Below are 12,237 nucleotides of genomic sequence, written 5' to 3' on the forward strand. Positions count from 1 at the left end.
CATGACAACTTGAATTGTTGATTGTTCAAAAGAAGTCAAATAAAGCTTTATTGTCATTTCAGCAAAGTACAATACACTGAAACAAAATAGCGTTCCTTCTGGGCCCACAGAGCGATATTCATGACTGGATAGACATTATTATGCTAAACACAATTTATGTAGTACAAAAGTACAATTTTTAATAATTTAAGGGGAGGGGAGACATAGGGAGGACTACTAACTATGTTTTCTACCTAACATAAACAATCTACATTAGACAAACAATGAACAGGCACACTAGACGGCACTGGGAAATTAGTACATGGAAGTTCTGTCTATGCTTAAAGTGGCAGTGCAGCCAATGTAGACAGAATTTTCCTGTAGGTCACAGACAGTTCTTGTATGGTCACAGAATTTGATGTGCAGCTTAACTTTCTTATTAGAAAGACTGGCCTTTTCGTAAGAAACACCTGTCAGCTCAATGAGCATATTGTTTACTCAGGGCAAGAGCATTTCTACATTATTTTCTCACTGTCATTGTAACAATCGAGATATTTTAGTAGAATATAGTCCACTATATCAGTGGTTTTCAGCTAAGGGTCCATGACCTTCTAAGGTCAAGTAGAGCACTTACAGGGCATCCAGAAGGACATGTTGTACATGGACAACATTTACAATCAGCTTGTTTAGTTGGGAGCCCACTTCATCCACAGAGAAATCTTCATCTGGGGAGAGAAATATCAAACGCTGGTCCTTAATTCTTAGTTACTTGTGTGATGATGCAAATGTGGTGGGGTGGGGGAGGGGCTGTATTTGGTAAATTTTTATTTGGGGATCCCTGGTTTAAGGAAGGTTGAATCAAATAAATGTTCATTTGTTTTGATGCAATTTGACTAATATCACCTTAGATTTCTCACGTCGATTTTTCCGTGATGCTGCTGGGGCTGTACATGCTGGGAATTTCTATCATTCCGAGAAGAGAGAAAGACACACCTTCGATATGAAATATAGTGGCTATAAATGTAGCATTTCTTGTTTCAGCATATTGGCTTCCAGTCGTGATGGTGACATATTGATGCTTGTGCTACTGACTTGATGTGTTGACAGAAGGCAGACTTGGTACAGAAGTGGCACGAAGATTGAATATTCTGATCTGTGACCTTTGACCTCTCGATCTACCTGCTGAGACCTGTGACCCCTGCATCCCTTACCACATCAGGAAGATTATACCCATCACTGTGATGTAGATCAGAGTTTGCCAACCTGGTCCTCAGGGACCCACGGCCAATCCACATTTTTGCTCCCTCCCAGCTCTCTGCCAGACAGTCCACATTTTTGCTCATTGATGTAGATGCTTGGTGCATTTTATTATTCCCATTTAAAAATGCCACCTCTGCATTATTTTATAAAGCCCTTAGACAAACATAAAATATCACTACTGCCCTCTGATGTGGAGCTTTTGTTTTGCCTCTTAACACTTATGGTTAAATAAATAGGTTTCTATTGAAGTGATTTTTGGTATGAACAAAAAGAGGTATCACTCCAGTTATTTCAGTTCAATTTAATTTAGTGTTACATAATGTCATTCCCGCTGATTGTCATGGCTGTCTAGAACCAACATTGCATTTGTCCTATATATGCCTTAATTGACTAGGTTTCCCCTAAAATCAGACAGGCGGCTTCTCCTATCTTGTCATAAATGAAAATGCCCTTTAGCCAATCACCTTCTGTTTGGAGATAAACTACCAAGCTGTCAGTCCCCTGAGGGGGAGGCTTCCGTTTTACTGTTTTTCTGTGTGTGTTTTGACTCATAAAAAAAGCCCCTTCAGCCAGGATTAAGGATCCTACAATTGCGGGATGGACATCTGTCGGTTTAAGACACGCCACGCTGATCCGTGCACCTGGCAGAAGGGAGAGTGCAATACCCCCCTAGCAAAGTGGCAGAGGAGAAATGGAACAAAGCGACGATGGCATGCATTCTCTGGGCCTCGCTAAGGAATGATCACTAAGTCATGCTGCATCATCGTAGACGCCAATTGAATAGGCGAAAACCTTTGGCAGAAATAAAAGTGCACACACGTTTATTTCTGGTTGGGATGCATCAGTATACGTAAGGCCAACCTGTGGTAGAGTTGTAAAAATATTTCAAGGCGGGCGGTGGGGGTTATGTCAGGGCAGCACGGGGGGCATCACATGGTCCAGATTAAATTGTGTTTTGGTCTGGAGTCCACCAGTTGAGGACACCTTAAAATAGCTGGTAGATTTGCTGTTACGTGACAATTACACATTTAAATTTAGGGGGATGGCGCGAGAGGGTGGTATATTGTCAATAGGATAGTTTTTGCCATTTTTTCCCACAGGGAAGATCGCATCCCCACACACCTCATGACAACTTGAGCATTGACTATTATTAACCATTCCCTCATTCTTTTATACCAAATGATGCTTTGTACTTTTTTGTACCTGCAGACCTTCCCTGTACAATTCTTCCCTTATACAGATAATTATATGGAGATAAGAATTCTGTTGTCAGAATTTTTATCGGGCTTTTGCGGTGTAGCTGAGTAACTGGCCGGTGAGTGTTCTCCATATGTGGCCTTGGGTGGCTCTGCCATCTGCTGCCATCTGCTTAGGCTCCACCCCCTGCCCCCATACTGAGTGCGGGATGTTTGCCGAAATGTTACTGTGGCCTGCAGATGGAGTGTAACTCAAAATAGTCATGTTTGCACTGAGTGGGACAGGAAGATAAATGCAATGAGAGTCATAGACTCCATCCAGGGGAAGAGAGGGAGAAGAGATTAGGGAACTATGCATATGTATCGAAAAAATGTAAACGGGAACGAGAACTGCAAAGGAAACAAAGGATAAGTAGGACTGTGAGGCGTGGGGTCCAAGGCTTATCCAGCAGATTGCAGAGAATGATCAATACAATCAATTTCCAACGATTGGTGATTTCAGAATGGTGAAGCAGCTTGCTGGTAGGATTGCATGATGAATGACCAGTAGGCACCACGTCTACAGAAGGGTCAAAGGTCACCACCACCTGGAGATATGATCTATAGCCTCTCTGCCGGACACTGGTTCATGTTGTAAAAGCAGGCCTTTGTCACTCTACTAACATTGCCTGCGGAGGCATTGTTTTGTGGACGGTCTCTTGGGCCCGCCCTTGTGCGAAGTTGTGGGCGCATTGATTGGCGGATGGTCTCTCGAGCCTGTTCTTTTCCAGTACTGCGGGGCTATTGATTGGTCAGGGTGCCTTGTAGGAGGGGTTTTGTGCTATGCCTGCACAGTCAGTGTCAGGTCTCTAAGCTTCGCCCATTACAAGGATGAAAAGCGAAAGAGCCTGTTGCTTTATAGATTTAACTAGGACGCTGTAATTAATTTGGAAGCAATCAATGGCAACAAAGTGGTAAACGCATTGGTTAAATGGCCAGATTCATTTCCTAGGAATCAATAGGTCCACATGGCCGGGTCCCACAGCATGCTGGGAGGCCTCTTTCCCAAGACCTGGGCAGGGCACCTAAGCTGGGCCTCCATGGATCGTGTAAATATACTGTAAGATATGCAGACAGCCCGCCAATGGGAAGCAGTGAGAACATTACAGCCTGGATGGTGGTGGAGCAGACTGCATCTCCACCTTCTACACCACTGAGGCTAAACGAGTCAAAAATGTAGTGTAAGAAGTTTGGGGGGTGGGGGGTGGGGGTGGTGACTGAGATTGATCCTGTTCCACTCCTGACGTTCATGTTCACTTCCATTAAAGCACCCCATGCCTATCCTTCCCTCCTGCTGGAATGCCTGCTTTTAGTTACCATTTCTTCCTGTTTCTCCAATTCTGATTTCCTAATGTTCACCATGCACTAAATAAACTTTTTAGATCATCCCTACCTCTGTATAGAATGTATGGATATGTGCCGCACATGTTCTCTGATTGCCCCAACAATCGAATCCCTTTCTGCGTTACACACACACACACACACACACACACACACACACACGTTTGTATTCATATCTTCGTGAGGACCGTCTGTTCATTTCTATGGGCAAAACCCTAATCCCATCTATCGCAGCCTCAACCCCTACCCAGCCCTAACCTTAACCATAAGCAACCAAACAGGGCTGAAGGACATCCTCTGAATGGCGAGAACCATCCTAGCCCTACTTTGGTCATTTCAGGCTGCATGATTCAGGGTACCGGAAAATGTAGTATGATGATGATAAAAATATATATAATAATAATAAGAAGAATAAGAAGAATGATTACTATTATTATTATTATTACTATTGTTATAGTATAAATAGAAAAGAAATCAGCTGGCTCTCATTACACACATGAAGAGCATCCTGACAGCTTATGCAGTACAGTGGGCTCTGCCAGCCTGGAGTCTGTCGTAGTCAGTAGGGGGAATGAGGCAGAGCCCGCCATGGATGGGGCTCACAGCCTAGGGACCATTTAAAGATGCTAATTAGCCTGTTTTTCCACCCCCCTTTTCCATGTGCTATAAACGCACTAGCTGGTTGTGAAAATAATAAACCCATCATATTTCAACATTATTACTTGTACTGTCTTTTTAAAAACAAAGGCAGGCATTAAAGGCGACATTAAAGGTGACGTGAAGCATTGTGTTTGGGGAGCCTGAGGACCCAGAAAGAGGACAGATCATTCTGGAAAAAAACCACCTATATGGTCACCAAGAGATATGATGCGGAATAATTATTATCATATAATTATTGCAAAAATTATAACAATATACAGTAATGACTAATGAAAATGCCTGCTAACTATTTTTTAACCAATAAAGTCTTCTACGGACATATATATGCCACAATTAAAGCTTCTGCATGAAAAGCATTAGCTGTGAGGAGAGTTAGGGATTCTGGAAGGGAGTGAGAACCTTTTTGCCAAAGGGGAGAAAACGAAAACCACTGATCTGTCCAGGAAAGGTAGCAATGGTCTGCTGTAGTCAGCTGTGGTCAAGGACTTCAGGAGCACACAGTGCTGCTTAGAGTTTCACTGCCGGTCTTAGGGGTAAATCTATATCAGACCTTCCCCTTGGTGGCCACCGATCCGACAAAAGCAGCCCCAAAAAAGCACTGATTTGGAAGTAAGTCCCAAAACCGCATGAGGCCCAGCCAGCGGTGCTCACCGGCAGGAAGCAGGGACTGCTCTCAGAACCCTGCATTTCATTTCTGGGAAAAAAAACCCACAAAGAGCAGAAAACTGTCATGTAAGCAAAATGCTCCGTGACACTGCAGACAATGTAACCATTAAGGAAGTGATCTTAAGATGAAAATGGTACATTTTTAAGACTCAGATGATGCCCTGCTGTTGTACCTTTGAGAAGGGTATTGTAACAGTTTCTGAGTGACACCTCCTGGCAGTACCCTCCCTGGCAGTGCCCTCCTGGCAGTGCCCTCCTGGCAGTGCCCTCCCTGGCAGTGCCCTCCTGGCAGTGCCCTCCTGGCAGTGCCCTCCTGGCAGTACCCTCCCTGGCAGTGCCCTCCTGGCAGTGCCCTCCTGGCAGTGCCCTCCCTGGCAGTACCCTCCCTGGCAGCTGGCCCTTGGACAGGCACCAACTCTGTTTTCCTCTATGTTAATCAGTGCACTGCTGCATCAGCTCAGGAACTATCACAGTTCAGTTCTAGGCATAAGGGAGGCAGGAGAAGTGGAGGACTTGTGTGTCGCCATTCCCCACTGGTGGTCAAGTAGGGGCATGGGGTTTCTGCGCGTAACATGACCACTTAAACCTGTAATAAGCTATCCTCCCCTTGTGTAATCTCTAATCATTTTGAGGACAGAGTCCCATTTCAGCAAGATTGCGTCCTGCTCCATATCGGCTGATCGACTGCGGTGTCTGCTGGGAGCTGCGAAGCTGTCAGGGATCAATATTAATCATGGGACTTTGGCCACGGGCTGAAGGTTGGCAAGGACCTTCGCAGGCTGGGCGCGGATCAGGGCTGTTTGTGGCCTGCCATCACTCTGTGTTTGGTGCCCTGGGTGACAGACACAGGAATGGGTCACAGAACCTCCCTGCTACCCTGAGTGACAGAGAGAGGCAGCAGCTCTTAAAGGGACAGTAACCCAGCAGTGTCTCTTTAGGAACTGGGGGCGCTGACCTTCAATTTAATGAGGTACTGATGCTGACAGAAAATCTGAAGCCACAGAATATTTTACCGGAAGGGACTGAATTTCATGTACTTGCAATCTGTGTAGCATTAAAAGCTTTATAGATAAAATTAAAAAACAAGAATACAGATGCAGATAATATTCTTCAGCGTAACTGACAATTCAAGCAATTTCTTAAAACTGTCTTTTAATCATTTTATTTGAAATCAATTAAAAAATGTCTTTCCTATACATGTAAATATTATTTAAAAATCAATATTAGTTCAGTTACTTTTTGCATATACTTGCTACACTGATAAATGTACCTGTACATAAAAGCTCTGGAATCAAACATAAAAGTGATCCAGTTGTGACATAGGACACAATATTTTAGCCAAAATGTGTGTGTGACATGTGTGGCACAAATCGAACATTTCAATGCCCGAGTGTCATCCAACTCACCTCAACAACCTGGACCGATGCTACCTGGGAGAACTGGCCAAAATCCCTCCTGAACTGCATGTAGAGCTGCTAAATATTGCCCAGCAGTAATAAAACTGCTGCAGAAAGTGATGCTATGCAGGATATAACCTATCGCTGCGCCCGCCCTATGGTGCCTGGGATAGGCTCCAGCACCCCCCACCCCCGCAGGTAACCCTGACCTTGACCAAGATAGAAGATGGATGGATGGATGGATGGATGACACATTCAAATCATACAATTTTGAGCTTCAGGCCTTTGGTACAGAAATATCACAGATAACTAAATTTCAGTGTAGGGTTGAGAGAACTTGTCAATGGTCTTTTTACTACATTTTTTTGACCATTTTGCATGATAATACAGTAAATGTCCACATGTCAATAGCAAGGTACTTTGCTTCTGGGTGGCTATAGGCAGAACATCGTATTTTATTCTGGGATTGTTTGCTTATTTAACAGTCTGAAAAAGAAGAAAGAAACGTCACTTTTGATCCTAAAGGTCATTTGAAAAAATGTTGCTCTACGATTAAGATATCTTTATTCGATAACGCTATTAATAACTGAAATCTGTGATGTCTGAAACAGATGTTAAAGGCAGCCTGAAATTGTTAATTATGGATGGATGTTATTAATGACAATTCATGTAAATTACTAGGGAGAAAGTTTCCATAAAATTTGATAATGACAAAAAAAAAAATCATAATATGATTTAGTTAACGATTAAACTGCCTGGTGCTTTTATAGATGCAGATGCGGTAATACGACTGTTCGTCATCTGGTAAGGTCTATTTATATATGGACTCGTCGCAGTAGCAGGACTGGGGATGGCCAAGCCTGGCAGGCAAATCTCTTTTTTTTTTGGTTGGGAATACTCATCAAATCAATAAGTGGCATTACTTTGCCCTTTGACTAATAAACCTTGAAAAATGACAGCCATTCCACCCTAACAGCATTAGCACATGCCGTGTGGAGACAGACATATTTATACTCATATTTGTGAGGATCAGGTTTTAGTTTAATTGCATCAGCCGACGCTGGCTGTATCTGTCACCCGGGGTCCTTGTAGTTATCCGTAACCTGGTTTGGGGGCCGTATCCCTATGACCCACAATGAACGGCAGGCACCAGTGCATCATGGGAAGATGGCAACGTTGACCTCATCTATCGACTCATTGGGGCTGATCTTCACAAGACAGCCAGGGTCTGTCAGTGTCATAAGCAAGGAAATAATGTTGCTGGTGGTGTTTGGCTCTGTTATTTAAGATTCTGTGACCAAGATCAGAAGGTCACTAGTTCAAATCCTGTTGCTGGCAAAGTGATGTCATCATTCGTCACCCCAGTCGCCCCCCTTTGCTTTCTGATCTTCATTTGCATGTCATTGTAGAGAAAGTCGTGTCCCTGATTGAAAGGTGATAGGAACTTTAATAGAAAGCTAACAAGCTGCAAAATGCTAGCAGGTGCCCAGAAATCCAGTTTCTCCCTGTTCAGTCTTTATTGTGCAAGAGTGAAAGTTTGACACTGGTGCATGAAGATGGGTGAATTGCAGCACTGTTTCCTCTCCAGTGCCATGAATCAGACTATAAATCCCTGTTCATACTGTTTGTCGGGGGAAAGGAATAAACAAACAGTCGTGTCAGACCCTGGAATTTATTCCTAGCGGTAATCACTTCTTGTGAGGGATAAAAACATTGCCCCTAGTTTCAGTGTCAAATTAAACTGATGCTCCCCAGAGCGATGTAAATGAATTCAGAGGATTGATTGTATATTCTGTTTCACTGAACTCTGGCATTTTTATTCACGCCGATGAACAGAAACATGCAAACAAACAAGCAGACAGACGGCACTGAAAGGCATGTCGGCTCTTAGGGAGGCTGAACGGCAGAGCCAGGAGGGAACATCTCCTAATTACCCACCCGAGGCAAATATGTAACTCGGCATCGGTTCCTCCAATACCAAGTCCGAGCGGCGAGCAGGAGTCCATTTCTTTGGCGTGGATGTCTGGGTTTAAGCCTTGTTTTGGCTCAGATTAATGAATTGATATTGACAAAACATCAGCAGCACTAATAAGATGTCAATTCAGGCAATAAACATGTCACATTAGTCAGGCCAAAAAGTAGCTAATTAGCCCAAGAAAAGCTTGCTGCTGGGGCAGAGTCACAAACGGCAGGAAATGGAACGACGCCCCTGTCTGTAGGTCTGAACTTGAGCAGAACACAGTCATATATGTGGGAAAAGGACTGCTATTTTAGACATTGTTAGTGCTCTGTGGCTTCAAGCCAGAAAGTGACTTCAGTAAAAGTCATCAAACAGAGGGAAAATGACAATTGAGGAAAATCTTTTTCTCCTGTAAGATGATTTTTCCTTGATATCAAAAGTGAATAGTTGGACCTTTACTTTTTTAATTTTACAGATTTTACTTTGGGTGGACAATCAGAATCAGCACCGGACAGCTCCGGGGTGTTGCACTCAATGTCAGGGAAACTTCAACCCTGTTTCAGTCCAGATATTGGATTGAGAGGAAGGGCTAGAACAAGCCTCATGCCTTCTGTCTCCAGCCATGGTGCTGCTGACAGAGATCTACATTGTTGCGACGGAAACATATTCATTAAAAGGTGGATGCTGTCGATTTCTCAGCGGTCATTGGTTTAGCGATGCGTTTTCTCTGCCATTTCATACTCCGCGGTGATCAGATCAGAAATGGAAGAAACTGAAGCATCATAACAGCCGGGATAAATTCATGAGGATCGGATATCACTGTAGGGGAAGAGTAGAGGATAATGCGGATAGGATACAGCACCAGTGGGAGGGAGGAATGTAGAGGAGCAAGAAGATGGTCTGAAGAGGCAGTAAAGCGCAGAAAAGGCCCCAGTGAACACTGTCTCTGTCGTCTCAGAGGTGCCTGTGCAGTTGGGGCATGAAATCTATTGCAATTTTTCATCTTCGGTTTCATGTGGCGCTTGGCTCTGCTGAGGGAATTAAAAAGTGAGGAAAAAAACTGGTAACGGACACAATCTAAACGGCTTCGCAATCAAGGAGTAAGGATGTAATTATGAAAAATTAATTCTGCTCTCAGACCTGCCCTGGTTCCTTGCTGTCTGATTGTCTCCTTTATGTTTTCATTTTGAGAAGTATGAGCACCAAGGAGCACTCTCTCTCTCTCTCTCTCTCTCTTTGTCCAAAGCACGGCTCACTGAAGCTTCTCTCCCCTGAGGGAGCGGCTTTACACTGGGCCCGGACCCTGGGCTGACTCTGTGAGAAGTGATGGAGCCTCTCAGAGGGACTTATTAATGTGGAGAGCAGCCCCCGTTTCTCCAGCGGGGACGGCCATGGTGGAAGCCGATGCCTGCTGGGACGGAGTTAGCTAACTGCTAACTGCTAATTAATAATTAACCAAGGGAAGCCGCAGCGCAGTGCTTTCTATATCCCAGCTTAAAAAAAAACTGGAGAAGGTTTGGTGCTGCAGAATGGAGTGGAAGGATGTAACATAAGATGGTCAGTGATCCACCCCCCCCCCCCCAGCCCCCAGGGTTCTCCTCCCAATCTGGGCTCACTCTGCCTCTCCCAGCATCTTACCATTGTTTCTTAAAACCCAGCAGCGGGGCAGAGAACTCTGTCATTTACTGGGGAATAAAGTCATGCTCAGCACAAAGGCTGGGGGCGTGAGGTGCCACACACACACAAAAGAGCAGATTACTCAGAAGGCACACATCTGCTGAGATGTCAGTATAAGACGCACACACACATAAATATCTGCTGTCCGCTGTGGCATTTTGCTCTGGGAATTGAAGGAATTCACAAAGGCAGGTGTTCACAGCCGTAGCGGAGGTATTTATGCTGTAATAGTACGGGATGCATTTGATGGTACCTGCAATGCATCCAGATTGATGACCTAGAACTCTGGGTGTTTTATTATAAGAAAATAATAATATGATTCTGTGTGAGTTGCTGGAAAGTAAAAGTTTTTCTTTTAACATATAAATCAGTACGTAGATGACAGATGATAGCTAGACAGAATTAAGAACTTTATAGCTAAAAATAACAAACTAACTATCCAACCATTTTCTGTACCCCTGCACCCTCTTGTCATATTCAGGGTCGTGGGGGTTCACAAGGCAGAGAATAACCTAGCATGGGGGCACATACAGTACACCATTCAAACCTACAGTTACCTACAAGTCACCTTAGCATGCTTTTGGACAGTTTGGGGGGGGGGGGAGAGATACCAGAGCACCCAGAGGGACCCACAAACACAGTGTCAAGGTGGAGACTCAAACCTTGGTCCCAGAGGTGTCAGGCAACAGTGCTAACTACTGCACCACCCAACGACCCGTCTATAGCGGCGTAACATATTTGTGTGTTACAGCAACCTGTTCAATGGAAGCTTCTTTTAAAACATCAGTGAAAGTCTTGGTTCTCTGCCTGGAGCGACTGTTTTTCTGTGTCAGTTTAGCCTCGGGGTACTTAATAGTTACTAAGAAGTTGCTGCAGAAGAGGGATTAGGTGGGTGAAGGGTAGCTTGTAGCACAGAGTCTTGCTAGGGCAGCGGTACTAAGGTCTGGGCAAAGCAGTAATACGGACAAAATAATCAAGATCAGTCAGAGCAGGAAACTGAAGGCTCAACAGAGCTTGAAGGCTGGACAGGAGTGGTAAACCACAGAGCGGGCAGGCTGAAGGGAATCGTACATCAGGCAGGGGAGAGATGCAGCATCATGAGCGGGAGACAGGCAGGGATCAGGAACCGTAGAATCCACTGGAGACGGCAACTTGAGACGTCCGGAACGCAGTCGGGACTGAGCACAGTTATTCGTTTTCCTGGGACTTATAAAGTTAGCAAGGGTTTTGCCACATCCAGACATCACCCACAGAGCAACCTCAAGACGTCTAGGTGGTTCTTGGCGCAGAGGAGGCAGTGAAGGGAGGAACAGCCCCCGTTTGAATTAGAGACGCAACAAGATTGTTACTACAAAACAAAATAAACCTAAGCTGAAAACAGAACCATATTTTAAAAATGCAAACTTCAGCTCCTTGCAAACTAAGATATCTAGGCTACGAACAAGATCTGTTCCCTAAGTCTGTGTTTAAGTCGAATATGTAGGTAAGTCGAAAAATAATAATGCAGTACATAATAATGATAATTATACAGTAATAATAATAGCAGCTACATATGGTACTGTACTGTCCCTTGACTTGACGAAGCGCAGAAACCATACCATGTTTCCATGAGCGTCACAAAGCAGTGACGCTCATGGAATTTTTAATATAACAGGCTTCATGGGAGCCCATTTGTAAGTATAAGTAGTCTGTAAATCAGACATTCTTAACTTGGTGGCTGCCTCTACTTGCCAAAAACATGCTCAATTCTGTTGAGTAACCACATCTTCTTTAACCAATAAACACATGATCATGCTCCTTCTCGTATCTTTCTGTGTTTGTCCTTCTTTCACACATTTGTTTCTACTGTCTGGTCAACAGCAGCTATTTCCGCTATATTCTCACTTATCAACTTACAGAGGGCCACTGTACCAGCAGGACTACTCCAATACTACTCCAATACTACTCCAGCCCTATTTGTTTTCCCACCCAAACCCCAATCCAGTTGCCCCACACTAAGCTGGTTACGGGGTGATACTCAAACAGCCCATCGGTGGCTGCGGAGCCAGGCCATTAAGTTAAT

This window comes from Paramormyrops kingsleyae, chromosome 2 (assembly GCF_048594095.1).
Source record: "Paramormyrops kingsleyae isolate MSU_618 chromosome 2, PKINGS_0.4, whole genome shotgun sequence".
NCBI lineage: Eukaryota > Metazoa > Chordata > Actinopteri > Osteoglossiformes > Mormyridae > Paramormyrops > Paramormyrops kingsleyae.